General features: G+C 43.7%; 1 long non-coding RNA gene across 45 annotated transcripts in view; it reads left to right on the plus strand.

Annotated features, from left to right (window-relative positions):
• LOC307181352 overlaps positions 1–18908 on the plus strand; it is a 1649813-nt gene that overhangs the window by 89702 nt on the left and 1541203 nt on the right. The window lies entirely within an intron of this gene.

Here is an 18908-nt window from a genome sequence, read left to right on the forward strand (position 1 = left end):
ATCTGTGCTCATTTCAATCTCTGGTTTTATGCAGCACCCCAACTCACCTTTCCCCTTAAGCAAGCATAAGTTGGTTTTCTAAATTTGAGAACCTGTTCTGTTCTGTAATTCAGTTCCTGTGTAGCCAAGTTTCCATTCCGTGTATTACTGATATCTTATGATGTTTCTTTTTCTGTGTGACTTATTTCAGTTAGAATCATCATACCTGAATCCACTCATTGTGCTGCTAAGGGCCTGATGACACAGATTTCATTGCTGAGTGATATTGCTTTGTAAGTAAATACCACAACTTCTTTATCCATTTTTCACTTTCTGCGATGTTGAACTTGTACTGTAAACGAGGTTCTTGTAAACAGAGCCATTCCGAACTTTGAGGTGGCTGTGTCTTTTTGATTTTAATTTCCCTAAGCTATAGGACCATAAGTGGAAGTGCCCTAGGTTCTGTTGCTTTGTTTTTTAGATGTTTCAGGAAACACCATACACTTCTCCCGAGTGGTTGTTGGCAATTTACATCCCGCCCATCAGCATAACAAGGCTCCCAGTTCTCCATGGCCTGTCCTGCCTTTCTGGATTTTACCCTTTTTTCAGATGTCCCTTTTGACCGGGGGGAAGTGAGACTTCATTGTAGTGCAGATTTCCTTTGCAAGCTTGCTTGGTTGGCCAAAAAGGGCGTATGCGTTTTTTCCTGAATATATTCAGGAAAAAACGCATACGCCCTTTTTGGCCAAGTGCATCATTGTGGACGTTCTGCCTCTTTTCCTATGCTTTCAATGCAATTCCAGTCTACCTCCTGAAATCGGTTTCCTGCAATTCTGCCCCGCTTTCAAGTCCTCTTGGCAGCCTTACTTCAGTCTATTTTTGGACGATAGCTGTCATTTATAACTCTGCAGGTTTGTGAATTACAGTGCCCCTGAGCTCTTTCTTCAACTCGCTTTCTTGTGAGCTGGCCGCAACACCGCAGGATGGCTTCAGGCCCTAATCTGGTTCCGGCACGGCACGCTGAGCCTTTGGTTATTTCCTCTTCCTGGTGGGAAATGAGAGTTAAATTTGCCCGTCCAGACACCTCCAGCTAATCTCTCATTGGTTCTCGCTATTCCTGTTCATCTTCCACAGAAATTGCAAACTGGGCCAAACAGGAGGTTAAAGGCGATGACTCTCCAAGTCGGGAGAGTGTTAGTAAAGCGTCTGGAATGTTGCAGCAGAGTACCAGGGGAGGAAAACTGAGACATATTTGAACACGTCTCCCGTTCACACGGATGATCATACTCTGGGTTCCACATGCATGTTTTAGCTGAAGGAAGAATACCTAAAACCTGGGTAGTTGAAACCCGTGGAATGGGTACCATGCAATATGACTTCAAAGGGTCTTCATTTGCTCACCGAACCTCTCCAATCCTATCACTGCTGCGTTTATGCCCCTGTACACATGCTTGATTCTCTTTCGGAGACATAGCAATCCATAGGTTTTAAGATACTTACTAGTCAGGTACATTCTTAGGCGTTTAATATGCGGTGTTGAGTCCATTTCGTTGAGCAAGGAGTAGCTCTTGTCTATTCCATATTTGGCTTAAGGAACTTTATCTGTGCTCATTTCAATCTCTAGTTTTATGCAGCACCCGAACTCACCTTTCCCCTTAAGCAAGCATAAGTTGGTTTTCTAAATTTGAGACCCTGTTCTGTTCTGTAATTCAGTTCCTGTGTAGCCAAGTTTACATTCCGTGTATTAGTGATATCTTATGATGTTTCATTTTCTGTGTGACTTATTTCAGTTAGAATCATCATACCTGAATCCACTCATTGTGCTGCTAAGGGCCTGATGACACAGATTTCATTGCTGAGTGATATTGCTTTGTAAGTAAATACCACAACTTCTTTATCCATTTTTCACTTTCTGCAATGTTGAACTTGTACTGTAAATGAGGTTCTTGTAAACAGAGCCGTTCCAAACTTTGGGGTGGCTGTGTCTTTTTGATTTTAATTTCCCTAAGCTATAGGACCATAAGTGGAAGTGCCCTAGGTTCTGTTGCTTTGTTTTTTAGATGTTTCAGGAAACACCATACACTTCTCCCAAGTGGTTCTTGGCAATTTACATCCCGCCCATCAGCATAACAAGGCTCCCAGTTTTCCATGGCCTGTCCTGCCTTTCTGGATTTTACACTTTTTTCAGATGGCCCTTTTGACCGGGGGGAAGTGAGACTTCATTGTAGTGCAGATTTCCTTTGCAAGCTTGCTTGGTTGGCCAAAATGGGCGTATGCGTTTTTTCCTGAATATATTCAGGAAAAAACGCATACGCCCTTTTTGGCCAAGTGCATCATTGTGGACGTTCTGCCTCTTTTCCTATGCTTTCAATGCAATTCCAGTCTACCTCCTGAAATCGGTTTCCTGCAATTCTGCCCCGCTTTCAAGTCCTCTTGGCAGCCTTACTTCAGTCTATTTTTGGACGATAGCTGTCATTTATAACTCTGCAGGTTTGTGAATTACAGTGCCCCTGAGCTCTTTCTTCAACTCGCTTTCTTGTGAGCTGGCCGCAACACCACAGGATGGCTTCAGGCCCTAATCTGGTTCCGGCACGGCACGCTGAGCCTTTGGTTATTTCCTCTTCCTGGTGGGAAATGAGAGTTAAATTTGCCCGTCCAGACACCTCCAGCTAGTCTCTCATTGGTTCTCGCTATTCCTGTTCATCTTCCAAAGAAATTACAAACTGGGCCAAACAGGAGGTTAAAGGCGATGACTCTCCAAGTCGGGAGAGTGTTAGTAAAGCGTCTGGAATGTTGCACCCGAGTACCAGGGGAGGAAAACTGAGACATATTTGAACACGTCTCCCGTTCACACGGATGATCATACTCTGGGTTCCACATGCATGTTTTAGCTGAAGGAAGAATACCTAAAACCTGGGTAGTTGAAACCCGTGGAATGGGTACCATGCAATATGACTTCAAAGGGTCTTCATTTGCTCACCGAACCTCTCCAATCCTATCACTGCTGCGTTTATGCCCCTGTACACATGCTTGATTCTCTTTCGGAGACATAGCAATCCATAGGTTTTAAGATACTTACTAGTCAGGTACATTCTTAGGCGTTTAATATGCGGTGTTGAGTCCATTTCGTTGAGCAAGGAGTAGCTCTTGTCTATTCCATATTTGGCTTAAGGAACTTTATCTGTGCTCATTTCAATCTCTGGTTTTATGCAGCACCCGAACTCACCTTTACCCTTAAGCAAGCATAAGTTGGTTTTCTAAATTTGAGACCCTGTTCTGTTCTGTAATTCAGTTCCTGTGTAGCCAAGTTTACATTCCGTGTATTACTGATATCTTATGATGTTTCTTTTTCTGTGTGACTTATTTCAGTTAGAATCATCATACCTGAATCCACTCATTGTGCTGCTAAGGGCCTGATGACACAGATTTCATTGCTGAGTGATATTGCTTTGTAAGTAAATACCACAACTTCTTTATCCATTTTTCACTTTCTGCGATGTTGAACTTGTACTGTAAATGAGGTTCTTGTAAACAGAGCCGTTCCAAACTTTGGGGTGGCTGTGTCTTTTTGATTTTAATTTCCCTAAGCTATAGGACCATAAGTGGAAGTGCCCTAGGTTCTGTTGCTTTGTTTTTTAGATGTTTCAGGAAACACCATACACTTCTCCCGAGTGGTTGTTGGCAATTTACATCCCGCCCATCAGCATAACAAGGCTCCCAGTTCTCCATGGCCTGTCCTGCCTTTCTGGATTTTACACTTTTTTCAGATGGCCCTTTTGACCGGGGGGAAGTGAGACTTCATTGTAGTGCAGATTTCCTTTGCAAGCTTGCTTGGTTGGCCAAAAAGGGCGTATGCGTTTTTTCCTGAATATATTCAGGAAAAAACGCATACGCCCTTTTTGGCCAAGTGCATCATTGTGGACGTTCTGCCTCTTTTCCTATGCTTTCAATGCAATTCCAGTCTACCTCCTGAAATCGGTTTCCTGCAATTCTGCCCCGCTTTAAGTCCTCTTGGCAGCCTTACTTCAGTCTATTTTTGGACGATAGCTGTCATTTATAACTCTGCAGGTTTGTGAATTACAGTGCCCCTGAGCTCCTTTCTTCAACTCGCTTTCTTGTGAGCTGGCTGCAACACCGCAGGATGGCTTCAGGCCCTAATCTGGTTCCCACACGGCACGCTGAGCCTTTGGTTAATTCCTCTTCCTGGTGAGAAATGAGAGTTAAATTTGCCCGTCCAGACACCTCCAGCTAGTCTCTCATTGGTTCTCGCTATTCCTGTTCATCTTCCGCAGAAATTGCAAACTGGGCCAAACAGGAGGTTAAAGGGACTGACTCTCCAAGTGGGGAGAGTGTTAGTAAAGCGTCTGGAATGTTGCACCCGAGTACCAGGGGAGGAAAACTGAGACATATTTGAACACGTCTCCCATTCACATGGTTGATCATACTTGGGTTCCACATGCATGTTTTAGCTGAAGGAAGAATACCTAAAACCTGGGTAGTTGAAACCCGTGGAATGGGTACCATGCAATATGACTTCAAAGGGTCTTCATTTGCTCACCGAACCTCTCCAATCCTATCACTGCTGCGTTTATGCCCCTGTACACATGCTTGATTCTCTTTCGGAGACATAGCAATCCATAGGTTTTAAGATACTTACTAGTCAGGTACATTCTTAGGCGTTTAATATGCGGTGTTGAGTCCATTTCGTTGAGCAAGGAGTAGGTCTTGACTATTCCATATTTGGCTTAAGGAACTTTATCTGTGCTCATTTCAATCTCTGGTTTTATGCAGCACCCGAACTCACCTTTCCCCTTAAGCAAGCATAAGTTGGTTTTCTAAATTTGAGACCCTGTTCTGTTCTGCAATTCAGTTCCTGTGTAGCCAAGTTTACATTCCGTGTATTACTGATATCTTATGATGTTTCTTTTTCTGTGTGACTTATTTCAGTTAGAATCATCATACCTGAATCCACTCATTGTGCTGCTAAGGGCCTGATGACACAGATTTCATTGCTGAGTGATATTGCTTTGTAAGTAAATACCACAACTTCTTTATCCATTTTTCACTTTCTGCGATGTTGAACTTGTACTGTAAATGAGGTTCTTGTAAACAGAGCCGTTCCAAACTTTGGGGTGGCTGTGTCTTTTTGATTTTAATTTCCCTAAGCTATAGGACCATAAGTGGAAGTGCCCTAGGTTCTGTTGCTTTGTTTTTTAGATGTTTCAGGAAACACCATACACTTCTCCCGAGTGGTTGTTGGCAATTTACATCCCGCCCATCAGCATAACAAGGCTCCCAGTTCTCCATGGCCTGTCCTGCCTTTCTGGATTTTACACTTTTTTCAGATGGCCCTTTTGACCGGGGGGAAGTGAGACTTCATTGTAGTGCAGATTTCCTTTGCAAGCTTGCTTGGTTGGCCAAAAAGGGCGTATGCGTTTTTTCCTGAATATATTCAGGAAAAAACGCATACGCCCTTTTTGGCCAAGTGCATCATTGTGGACGTTCTGCCTCTTTTCCTATGCTTTCAATGCAATTCCAGTCTACCTCCTGAAATCGGTTTCCTGCAATTCTGCCCCGCTTTCAAGTCCTCTTGGCAGCCTTACTTCAGTCTATTTTTGGACGATAGCTGTCATTTATAACTCTGCAGGTTTGTGAATTACAGTGCCCCTGAGCTCCTTTCTTCAACTCGCTTTCTTGTGACCTGGCCGCAACACCGCAGGATGGCTTCAGGCCCTAATCTGGTTCCGGCACGGCACACTGAGCCTTTGGTTATTTCCTCTTCCTGGTGGGAAATGAGAGTTAAATTTGCCCGTCCAGACACCTCCAGCTAGCCTCTCATTGGTTCTCGCTATTCCTGTTCATCTTCCGCAGAAATTGCAAACTGGGCCAAACAGGAGGTTAAAGGCGCTGACTTTCCAAGTGGGGAGAGTGTTAGTAAAGCGTCTGGAATGTTGCACCCGAGTACCAGGGGAGGAAAACTGAGACATATTTGAACACGTCTCCCGATCACATGGTTGATCATAATCTAGGTTCTACATGCATGTTTTAGCTGAAGGAAGAATACCTAAAACCTGGGTAGTTGAAACCCGTGGAATGGGTACCATGCAATATCACTTCAAAGGGTCTTCATTTGCTCACCGAACCTCTCCAATCCTATCACTGCTGCGTTTATGCCCCTGTACACATGCTTGATTCTCTTTCGGAGACATAGCAATCCATAGGTTTTAAGATACTTACTAGTCAGGTACATTCTTAGGCGTTTAATATGGGGTGTTGAGTCCATTTCGTTGAGCAAGGAGTAGCTCTTGTCTATTCCATATTTGGCTTAAGGAACTTTATCTGTGCTCATTTCAATCTCTGGTTTTATGCAGCACCCCAACTCACCTTTCCCCTTAAGCAAGCATAAGTTGGTTTTCTAAATTTGAGACCTTGTTCTGTTCTGCAATTCAGTTCCTGTGTAGCCAAGTTTACATTCCGTGTATTACTGATATCTTATGATGTTTCTTTTTCTGTGTGACTTATTTCAGTTAGAATCATCATACCTGAATCCACTCATTGTGCTGCTAAGGGCCTGATGACACAGATTTCATTGCTGAGTGATATTGCTTTGTAAGTAAATACCACAACTTCTTTATCCATTTTTCACTTTCTGCGATGTTGAACTTGTACTGTAAACGAGGTTCTTGTAAACAGAGCCGTTCCAAACTTTGGGGTGGCTGTGTCTTTTTGATTTTAATTTCCCTAAGCTATAGGACCATAAGTGGCAGTGCCCTAGGCTCTGTTGCTTTGTTTTTTAGATGTTTCAGGAAACACCATACACTTCTCCTGAGTGTCTGTTGGTAATTTACATCCCGCCCATCAGCATAACAAGGCTCCCAGTTCTCCATGGCCTGTCCTGCCTTTCTGGAGTTTACACTTTTTTCAGATGGCCCTTTTGACCGGGGGGAAGTGAGACTTCATTGTAGTGCAGATTTCCTTTGCAAGCTTGCTTGGTTGGCCAAAAAGGGCGTATGCGTTTTTTCCTGAATATATTCAGGAAAAAACGCATACGCCCTTTTTGGCCAAGTGCATCATTGTGGACGTTCTGCCTCTTTTCCTATGCTTTCAATGCAATTCCAGTCTACCTCCTGAAATCGGTTTCCTGCAATTCTGCCCCGCTTTCAAGTCCTCTTGGCAGCCTTACTTCAGTCTATTTTTGGACGATAGCTGTCATTTATAACTCTGCATGTTTGTGAATTACAGTGCTCCTGAGCTCCTTTCTTCAACTCGCTTTCTTGTGACCTGGCCGCAACACCGCAGGATGTCTTCAGGCCCTAATCTGGTTCTGGCACGGCACGCTGAGCCTTTGGTTAATTCCTCTTCCTGGTGGGAAATTAGAGTTAAATTTGCCCATCCAGACACCTCCAGCTAGTCTCTCATTGGTTCTCGCTATTCCTGTTCATCTTCCACAGAAATTGCAAACTGGGCCAAACAGGAGGTTAAAGGGACTGACTCTCCAAGTGCGGAGAGTGTTAGTAAAGCGTCTGGAATGTTGCATCCGAGTACCAGCGTACGAAAACTGAGACATATTTGAACACGTCTCCCGATCACATGGTTGATCATACTCTAGGTTCCACATGCATGTTTTAGCTGAAGGAAGAATACCTTAAACCTGGAGAGTTGAAACCCGTGGAATGGGTACCATGCAATATGACTTCAAAGGGTCTTCATTTGCTCACCGAACCTCTCCAATCCTATCACTGCTGCTTTTATGCCCCTGTACACATGCTTGATTCTCTTTCGGAGACATAGCAATCCATAGGTTTTAAGATACTTACTAGTCAGGTACATTCTTAGGCGTTTAATATGCGGTGTTGAGTCCATTTCGTTGAGCAAGGAGTAGCTCTTGTCTATTCCATATTTGGCTTAAGGAACTTTATCTGTGCTCATTTCAATCTCTGGTTTTATGCAGCACCCCAACTCACCTTTCACCTTAAGCAAGCATAAGTTGGTTTTCTAAATTTGAGACCCTGTTCTGTTCTGTAATTCAGTTCCTGTGTAGCCAAGTTTACATTCCGTGTATTACTGATATCTTATGATGTTTCTTTTTCTGTATGACTTATTTCAGTTAGAATCATCATACCTGAATCCACTCATTGTGCTGCTAAGGGCCTGATGACACAGATTTCATTGCTGAGTGATATTGCTTTGTAAGTAAATACCACAACTTCTTTATCCATTTTTCACTTTCTGCGATGTTGAACTTGTACTGTAAACGAGGTTCTTGTAAACAGAGCCGTTCCAAACTTTGGGGTGGCTGTGTCTTTTTGATTTTAAATTCCCTAAGCTATAGGACCATAAGTGGAAGTGCCCTAGGCTCTGTTGCTTTCTTTTTTAGATGTTTCAGGAAACACCATACACTTCTCCCGAGTGGTTGTTGGCAATTTACATACCGCCCATCAGCATAACAAGGCTCCCAGTTCTCCATGGCCTGTCCTGCCTTTCTGGATTTTACACTTTTTTCAGATGGCCCTTTTGACCGGGGGGAAGTGAGACTTCATTGTAGTGCAGATTTCCTTTGCAAGCTTGCTTGGTTGGCCAAAAAGGGCGTATGCGTTTTTTCCTGAATATATTCAGGAAAAAACGCATACGCCCTTTTTGGCCAAGTGCATCATTGTGGACGTTCTGCCTCTTTTCCTATGCTTTCAATGCAATTCCAGTCTACCTCCTGAAATCGGTTTCCTGCAATTCTGCCCCGCTTTCAAGTCCTCTTGGCAGCCTTACTTCAGTCTATTTTTGGACGATAGCTGTCATTTATAACTCTGCAGGTTTGTGAATTACAGTGCCCCTGAGCTCCTTTCTTCAACTCGATTTCTTGTGACCTGGCCGCAACACCGCAGGATGTCTTCAGGCCCTAATCTGGTTCTGGCACGGCACGCTGAGCCTTTGGTTAATTCCTCTTCCTGGTGGGAAATGAGAGTTAAATTTGCCCATCCAGACACCTCCAGCTAGTCTCTCATTGGTTCTCGCTATTCCTGTTCATCTTCCACAGAAATTGCAAATTGGGCCAAACAGGAGGTTAAAGGGACTGACTCTCCAAGTGGGGAGAGTGTTAGTAAAGCGTCTGGAATGTTGCACCCGAGTACCAGGGTACGAAAACTGAGACATATTTGAACACATGTCCCGATCACATGGTTGATCATACTCTAGGTTCCACATGCATGTTTTAGCTGAAGGAAGAATACCTTAAACCTGGGTAGTTGAAACCCGTGGAATGGGTACCATGCAATATGACTTCAAAGGGTCTTCATTTGCTCACCAAACCTCTCCAATCCTATCACTGCTGCGTTTATGCCCCTGTACACATGCTTGATTCTCTTTCGGAGACATAGCAATCCATAGGTTTTAAGATACTTACTAGTCAGCTACATTCTTAGGCATTTAATATGCAGTGTTGAGTCCATTTCGTTGAGCAAGGAGTAGCTCTTGTCTATTCCATATTTGGCTTAAGGAACTTTATCTGTGCTCATTTCAATCTCTGGTTTTATGCAGCACCCCAACTCACCTTTCCCCTTAAGCAAGCATAAGTTGGTTTTCTAAATTTGAGACCCTGTTCTGTTTTGGAATGCAGTTCCTGTGTAGCCAAGTTTACATTCCGTGTATTAGTGATATCTTATGATGTTTCTTTTTCTGTGTGACTTATTTCAGTTAGAATCATCGTACCTGAATCCACTCATTATGCTGCTACGGGCCTGATGACATAGATTTCATTGCTGAGTGATACTGCATTGTACGTAAGTACCACAAGTTCTTTATCCATTTTTCACTTTCTGTGATATTGAACTTGTACGGTAAACGAGGTTCTTGTAAACGGAGGCGTCCCAAACTTTGGGGTGGCTGTGTGTTTTTCATTTTAATTTCCCTAAGCTATAGGACCATAAGTGGAAGTGCCCTAGGTTCTGTTGCTTTGTTTTTTAGATGTTTCAGGAAACACCATACACTTCTCCTGAGTGTCTGTTGGCAATTTACATCCCGCCCATCAGCATAACAAGGCTCCCAGTTCTCAATGGCCTGTTGCATTTCTGGATTTTACACTTTTTTCAGATGGCCCTTTTGACCGGGGGGAAGTGAGACTTCATTGTAGTGCAGATTTCCTTTGCAAGCTTGCTTGGTTGGCCAAAAAGTGCGTATGCGTTTTTTCCTGAGTATATTCAGGAAAAAACGCATATGCCCTTTTTGGCCAAGTGCATCATTGTGGACGTTCTGCCTCTTTTCCTATGCTTTCAATGCAATTCCAGTCTACCTCCTGAAATCGGTTTCCTGCAATTCTGCCCCGCTTTCTAGTCCTCTTGGCAGCCTTACTTCAGTCTATTTTTGGACGATAGCTGTCATTTATAACTCTGCAGGTTTGTGAATTACAGTGCCCCTGAGCTCCTTTCTTCAACTCGCTTTCTTGTGACCAGGCCGCAACACCGCAGGATGGCTTCAGGCCCTAATCTGGTTCCGGCCCGGCATGCTGAGCCTTTGGTTAATTCCTCTTCCTGGTGGGAAATGAGAGTTAAATTTGCCCGTCCAGACACCTCCAGCTAGCCTCTCATTGGTTCTCGCTATTCCTGTTCATCTTCCGCAGAAATTGCAAACTGGGCCAAACAGGAGGTTAAAGGGACTGACTCTCCAAGTGGGGAGAGTGTTAGTAAAGCGTCTGGAATGTTGCACCCGAGTACCAGGGGAGGAAAACTGAGACATATTTGAACACGTCTCCCGATCACATGGTTGATCATACTCTGGGTTCCACATGCATGTTTTAGCTGAAGGAAGAATACCTAAAATCTGCGTAGTTGAAACCCGTGGAATGGGTACCATGCAATATGACTTCAAAGGGTCTTCATTTGCTCACTGAACCACTCTAATCCTATCACTGCTGCGTTTATGCCCCTGTACACATGCTTGATTCTCTTTCGGAGACATAGCAATCTATAGGTTTTAAGATACTTACTAGTCAGGTACATTCTTAGGCGTTTAATATGCGGTGTTAAGTCCATTTCGTTGAGCAAGGAGTAGCTCTTGTCTATTCCATATTTGGCTTAAGGAACTTTGTGCTCATTTCAATCTCTGCTTTTATGCAGCACCCCAACTCACCTTTCCCCTTAAGCAAGCATAAGTTGGTTTTCTAAATTTGAGACCCTGTTCTGTTCTGTAATTCAGTTCCTGTGTAGCCAAGTTTACATTCCGTGTATTAGTGATATCTTATGATGTTTCTTTTTCTGTGTGACTTATTTCAGTTAGAATCATCATACCTGAATCCACTCATTGTGCTGCTAAGGGCCTGATGACACAGATTTCATTGCTGAGTGATATTGCTTTGTAAGTAAATACCACAACTTCTTTATCCATTTTTCACTTTCTGCGATGTTCAACTTGTACTGTAAACGAGGTTCTTGTAAACAGAGCCGTTCCAAACTTTGGGGTGGCTGTGTCTTTTTCATTTTAATTTCCCTAAGCTATAGGACCATAAGTGGAAGTGCCCTAGGTTCTGTTGCTTTGTTTTTTAGATGTTTCAGGAAACACCATACACTTCTCCCGAGTGGTTGTTGGCAATTTACATCCCGCCCATCAGCATAACAAGGCTCCCAGTTCTCCATGGCCTGTCCTGCCTTTCTGGATTTTACACTTTTTTCAGATGGCCCTTTTGACCGGGGGGAAGTGAGACTTCATTGTCGTGCAGATTTCCTTTGCAAGCTTGCTTGGTTGGCCAAAAAGGGCGTATGCGTTTTTTCCTGAATATATTCAGGAAAAAACGCATACGCCCTTTTTGGCCAAGTGCATCATTGTGGACGTTCTGCCTCTTTTCCTATGCTTTCAATGCAATTCCAGTCTACCTCCTGAAATCGGTTTCCTGCAATTCTGCCCCGCTTTCAAGTCCTCTTGGCAGCCTTACTTCAGTCTATTTTTGGACGATAGCTGTCATTTATAACTCTGCAGGTTTGTGAATTACAGTGCCCCTGAGCTCCTTTCTTCAACTCGCTTTCTTTTGAGCTGGCCGCAACACCGCAGGATGGCTTCCGGCCCTAATCTGGTTCCGGCACGGCACGCTGAGCCTTTGGTTATTTCCTCTTCCTGGTGGGAAATGAGAGTTAAATTTGCCCGACCAGACACCTCCAGCTAGTCTCTCATTGGTTCTCCCTATTCCTGTTCATCTTCCGCAGAAATTGCAAACTGGGCCAAACAGGAGGTTAAAGGCGCTGACTCTCCAAGTGGGGAGAGTGTTAGTAAAGCGTCTGGAATGTTGAACCCGAGTACCAGGGGAGGAAAACTGAGACATATTTGAACACGTCTTCCGTTCACATGGTTGATCATACTTGGGTTCCACATGCATGTTTTAGCTGAAGGAAGAATACTTTAAACCTGGGTATTTGAAACCCGTGGAATGGGTACCATGCAATATGACTTCAAAGGGTGTTCATTTGCTCACCGAACCTCTCCAATCCTATCACTGCTGCGTTTATGCCCCTGTACACATGCTTGATTCTCTTTCGGAGACATAGCAATCCATAGGTTTTAAGATACTTACTAGTCAGGTACATTCTTAGGCGTTTAATATGCGGTGTTGAGTCCATTTCGTTGAGCAAGGAGTAGCTCTTGTCTATTCCATATTTGGCTTAAGTAACTTTATCTGTGCTCATTTCAATCTCTGGTTTTATGCAGCACCCCAACTCACCTTTCCCCTTAAGCAAGCATAAGTTGGTTTTCTAAATTTGAGACCCTGTTCTGTTCTGTAATTCAGTTCCTGTGTAGCCAAGTTTACATTCCGTGTATTACTGATATCTTATGATGTTTCTTTTTCTGTGTGACTTATTTCAGTTAGAATCATCATACCTGAATCCACTCATTGTGATGCTAAGGGCCTGATGACACAGATTTCATTGCTGAGTGATATTGCTTTGTAAGTAAATACCACAACTTCTTTATCCATTTTTCACTTTCTTCGATGTTGAACTTGTACTGTAAACGAGGTTCTTGTAAACAGAGCCGTTCCAAACTTTGGGGTGGCTGTGTCTTTTTGATTTTAATTTCCCTAAGCTATAGGACCATAAGTGGAAGTGCCCTAGGTTCTGTTGCTTTGTTTTTTAGATGTTTCAGGAAACACCATACACTTCTCCCAAGTGGTTGTTGGCAATTTACATCCCGCCCATCAGCATAACAAGGCTCCCAGTTCTCCATGGACTGTCCTGCCTTTCTGGATTTTACACTTTTTTCAGATGGCCCTTTTGATGGGGGGAAGTGAGACTTCATTGTAGTGCAGATTTCCTTTGAAAGCTTGCTTGGTTGGCCAAAAAGGGCGTATGCGTTTTTTCCTGAATATATTCAGGAAAAAACGCATACGCCCTTTTTGGCCAAGTGCATCATTGTGGACGTTCTGCCTCTTTTCCTATGCTTTCAATGCAATTCCAGTCTACCTCCTGAAATCGGTTTCCTGCAATTCTGCCCCGCTTTCAAGTCCTCTTGGCAGCCTTACTTCAGTCTATTTTTGGACGATAGCTGTCATTTATAACTCTGCAGGTTTGTGAATTACAGTGCCCCTGAGCTCCTTTCTTCAACTCGCTTTCTTTTGACCTGGCCGCAACACCGCAGGATGGCTTCAGGCCCTAATCTGGTTCCGGCACGGCACGCTGAGCCTTTGGTTAATTCGTCTTCCTGGTGGGAAATGAGAGTTAAATTTGCCCGTCCAGACACCTCCAGCTAGTCTCTCATTGGTTCTCGCTATTCCTGTTCATTTCCGCAGAAATTGCAAACTGGGCCAAACAGGAGGTTAAAGGGACTGACTCTCCAAGTGGGGAGAGTGTTAATAAAGCGTCTGGAATGTTGCACCCGAGTACCAGGGGAGGAAAACTGAGACATATTTGAACACGTCTCCCGTTCACATGGTTGATCATACTCTGGGTTCCACATGCATGTTTTAGCTGAAGGAAGAATACCTTAAACCTGGAGAGTTAAGACCCGTGTAATGGGTACCATGCAATATGACTTAAAAGGGTCTTCATTTGCTCACCGAACCTCTCCAATCCTATCACTGCTGCGTTTATGCCCCTGTACACATGCTTGATTCTCTTTCGGAGACATAGCAATCCATAGGTTTTAAGATACTTACTAGTCAGGTACATTCTTAGGCGTTTAATATGGGGTTTTGAGTCCATTTCGTTGAGCAAGGAGTAGCTCTTGTCTATTCCATATTTGGCTTAAGGAACTTTATCTGTGCTCATTTCAATCTCTGGTTTTATGCAGCACCCCAACTCACCTTTCCCCTTAAGCAAGCATAAGTTGGTTTTCTAAATTTGAGACCCTGTTCTGTTTTGGAATGCAGTTCCTGTGTAGCCAAGTTTACATTCCGTGTATTACTGATATCTTATGATGTTTCTTTTTCTGTGTGACTTATTTCAGTTAGAATCATCGTACCTGAATCCACTCATTATGCTGCTACGGGCCTGATGACATAGATTTCATTGCTGAGTGATACTGCATTGTACGTAAGTACCACAAGTTCTTTATCCATTTTTCACTTTCTGTGATATTGAACTTGTACGGTAAACGAGGTTCTTGTAAACGGAGGTGTCGCAAACTTTGGGGTGGCTGTGTCTTTTTGATTTTAATTTCCCTAAGCTATAGGACCATAAGTGGAAGTGCCCTAGGCTCTGATGCTTTGTTTTTTAGATGTTTCAGGAAACACCATACACTTCTCCCCAGTGGTTGTTGGCAATTAACATCCCGCCCATCAGCATAACAAGGCTCCCAGTTCTCCATGGCCTGTCCTGCCTTTCTGGAGTTTACACTTTTTTCAGATGGTCCTTTTGACCGGGGAGAAGTGAGACTTCATTGTAGTGCAGATTTCCTTTGCAAGTTTGCTTGGTTGGCCAAAAAGGGCGTATGCGTTTTTTCCTGAATATATTCAGGAAAAAACGCATACGCCCTTTTTGGCCAAGTGCATCATTGTGGACGTTCTGCCTCTTTTCCTATGCCTTCAATGCAATTCCAGTCTACCTCCTGAAATCGGTTTCCTGCAATTCTGCCCCGCTTTCAAGTCCTCTTGGCAGCCTTACTTCAGTCTATTTTTGGACGATAGCTGTCATTTATAACTCTGCAGGTTTGTGAATTACAGTGCCCCTGAGCTCCTTTCTTCAACTCGCTTTCTTGTGACCTGGCCGCAACACCGCAGGATGTCTACAGGCCCTAATCTGGTTCCGGCACGGCACGCTGAGCCTTTGGTTAATCCCTCTTCCTGGTGGGAAATGAGAGTTAAATTTGCCCATCCAGACACCTCCAGCTAGTCTCTCATTGGTTCTCGCTATTCCTGTTCATCTTCCACAGAAATTGCAAACTGGGCCAAACAGGAGGTTAAAGGGACTGACTCTCCAAGTGGGGAGAGTGTTAGTAAAGCGTCTGGAATGTTGAACCCGAGTACCAGGGTACGAAAACTGAGACATATTTGAACACGTCTCCCGATCACATGGTTGATCATAATCTAGGTTCCACATGCATGTTTTAGCTGAAGGAACAATACCTTAAACCTGGAGAGTTGAGACCCGTGGAATGGGTACCATGCAATATGACTTCAAAGGGTCTTCATTTGCTCACGAACCCCTCCAATCCTATCACTGCTGCATTTATGCCCATGTACACATGCTTGATTCTCTTTCGGAGACATAGCAATCCATAGGTTTTAAGATACTTACTAGTCAGGTACATTCTTAGGCGTTTAATATGCGGTGTTGAGTCCATTTCGTTGAGCAAGGAGTAGCTCTTGTCTATTCCATATTTGGCTTAAGGAACTTTATCTGTGCTCATTTCAATCTCTGGTTTTATGCAGCACCCCAACTCACCTTTCCCCTTAAGCAAGCATAAGTTGGTTTTCTAAATTTGAGACCCTGTTCTGTTCTGTAATTCAGTTCCTGTGTAGCCAAGTTTACATTCCGTGTATTACTGATATCTTATGATGTTTCTTTTTCTGTGTGACTTATTTCAGTTAGAATCATCATACCTGAATCCACTCATTGTGATGCTAAGGGCCTGATGACACAGATTTCATTGCTGAGTGATATTGCTTTGTAAGTAAATACCACAACTTCTTTATCCATTTTTCACTTTCTGCGATGTTGAACTTGTACTGTAAACGAGTTTCTTGTAAACAGAGCCGTTCCAAACTTTGGGGTGGCTGTGTCTTTTTGATTTTAATTTCCCTAAGCTATAGGACCATAAGTGGAAGTGCCCTAGGTTCTGTTGCTTTGTTTCTTAGATGTTTCAGGAAACACCATACACTTCTCCCAAGTGGTTGTTGGCAATTTACATTCCGCCCATCAGCATAACAAGGCTCCCAGTTCTCCATGGCCTGTCCTGCCTTTCTGGATTTTACACTTTTTTCAGATGGCCCTTTTGACCGGGGGGAAGTGAGACTTCATTGTAGTGCAGATTTCCTTTGCAAGCTTGCTTGGTTGGCCAAAAAGGGCGTATGCGTTTTTTCCTGAATATATTCAGGAAAAAACGCATACGCCCTTTTTGGCCAAGTGCATCATTGTGGACGTTCTGCCTCTTTTCCTATGCTTTCAATGCAATTCCAGTCTACCTCCTGAAATCGGTTTCCTGCAATTCTGCCCCGCTTTCAAGTCCTCTTGGCAGCCTTACTTCAGTCTATTTTTGGACAATAGCTGTCATTTATAACTCTGCAGGTTTGTGAATTACAGTGCCCCTGAGCTCCTTTCTTCAACTCGCTTTCTTGTGACCTGGCCGCAACACCGCAGGATGTCTTCAGGCCCTAATCTGGTTCTGGCACGGCACGCTGAGCCTTTGGTTAATTCCTCTTCCTGGTGGGAAATGAGAGTTGAATTTGCCCATCCAGACACCTCCAGGTAGTCTCTCATTGGTTCTCGCTATTCCTGTTCATCTTCCACAGAAATTGCAAACTGGGCCAAACAGGAAGTTAAAGGGACTGACTCTCCAAGTGGGGAGAGTGTTAGTAAAGCGTCTGGAATGTTGCACCCGAGTACCAGGGTACGAAAACTGAGACATATTTGAACACGTCTCCCGATCACATGGTTGATCATACTCTAGGTTCCACATGCATGTTTTAGATGAAGGAAGAATACCTTAAACCTGGGTAGTTGAAAACCGTGGAATGGGTTCCATGCAATATGACTTCAAAGGGTCTTCATTTGCTCACGAACCTCTCCAATCCTATCACTGCTGCGTTTATGCCCCTGTACACATGCTTGATTCTCTTTCGGAGACATAGCAATCCATAGGTTTTAAGATACTTACTAGTCAGGTACATTCTTTGGCGTTTAATATGGGGTGTTGAGTCCATTTCGTTGAGCAAGGAGTAGCTCTTTTGTATTCCATATTTGGCTTAAGGAACTTTATCTGTGCTCATTTCAATCTCTGGTTTTATGCAGCACCCCAACTCACCTTTCACCTTAAGCAAGCATAAGTTGGTTTTCTAAATTTGAGACCCTGTTCTGTTTTGGAATGCAGTTCATGTGTAGCCAAGTTTACATTCCGTGTATTAGTGATATCTTATGATGTTTCTTTTTCTGTGTGACTTATTTCAGTTAGAATCATCGTACCTGAATCCACTCATTATGCTGCTACGGGCATGATGACATAGATTTCATTGCTGAGTGATACTGCATTGTACGTAAGTACCACAAGTTCTTTATCCATTTTTCACTTTCTGTGATATTGAACTTGTACGGTAAACGAGGTTCTTGTAAACGGAGGCGTCCCAAACTTTGGGGTGGCTGTGTCTTTTTGATTTTAATTTCCCTAAGCTATAGGACCATAAGCGCAAGTGCCCTCGGCTCTGTTGCTTTGTTTTTTAGATGTTTCAGGAAACACCATACACTTCTCCTGAGTGTCTGTTGGCAATTTACATCCCGCCCATCAGCATAACAAGACTCCCAGTTCTCCATGGCCTGTCCTGCCTTTCTGGATTTTACACTTTTTTCAGATGGCCCTTTTGACCGGGGGGAAGTGAGACTTCATTGTAGTGCAGATTTCCTTTGCAAGTTTGCTTGGTTGGCCAAAAAGGGCGTATGCGTTTTTTCCTGAATATATTCAGGAAAAAACGCATACGCCCTTTTTGGCCAAGTGCATCATTGTGGACGTTCTGCCTCTTTTCCTATGCTTTCAATGCAATTCCAGTCTACCTCCTGAAATCGGTTTCCTGCAATTCTGCCCCGCTTTCAAGTCCTCTTGGCAGCCTTACTTCAGTCTATTTTTGGACGATAGCTGTCATTTATAACTCTGCATGTTTGTGAATTACAGTGCCCCTGAGCTCCTTTCTTCAACTCGCTTTCTTGTGGCCTGGCCGCAACACCGCAGGATGTCTTCAGGCCCTAATCTGGTTCTGGCACGGCACGCTGAGCCTTTGGTTAATTCCTCTTCCTGGTGGGAAATGAGAGTTAAATTTGCCCGTCCAGACACCTCCAGCTATTCTTTCATTGGTTCTCGCTATTCCTGTTCATCTTCCACAGAAATTGCAAACTGGGCCAAACAGGAGGTTAAAGGGACTGACTCTCCAAGTCGGGAGAGTGTTAGTAAAGCGTCTGGAATGTTGCACCCGAGTACCAGGGGAGGAAAACTGAGACATATTTGAACACGTCTGCCGTTCACATGGTTGATCATACTCTGGGTTCCACATGCATGTTTTAGCTGAAGGAAGAATACCTTAAACCTGGAGAGTTGAGACCCGTGTAATGGGTACCATGCAATATGACTTCAAAGGGTCTTCATTTGCTCACCGAACCTCTCCAATCCTATCACTGCTGCGTTTATGCCCCTGTACACACGCTTGATTCTCTTTTGGAGACATAGCAATCCATAGGTTTTAAGACACTTACTTGTCAGGTACATTCTTAGGCGTTTAATATGGGGTTTTGAGTCCATTTCGTTGAGCAAGGAGT

The sequence above is a fragment of the Stenella coeruleoalba genome (assembly GCF_951394435.1).
Source record: "Stenella coeruleoalba genome assembly, contig: scaffold_48, whole genome shotgun sequence".
NCBI classification, from domain to species: Eukaryota; Metazoa; Chordata; class Mammalia; order Artiodactyla; family Delphinidae; genus Stenella; species Stenella coeruleoalba.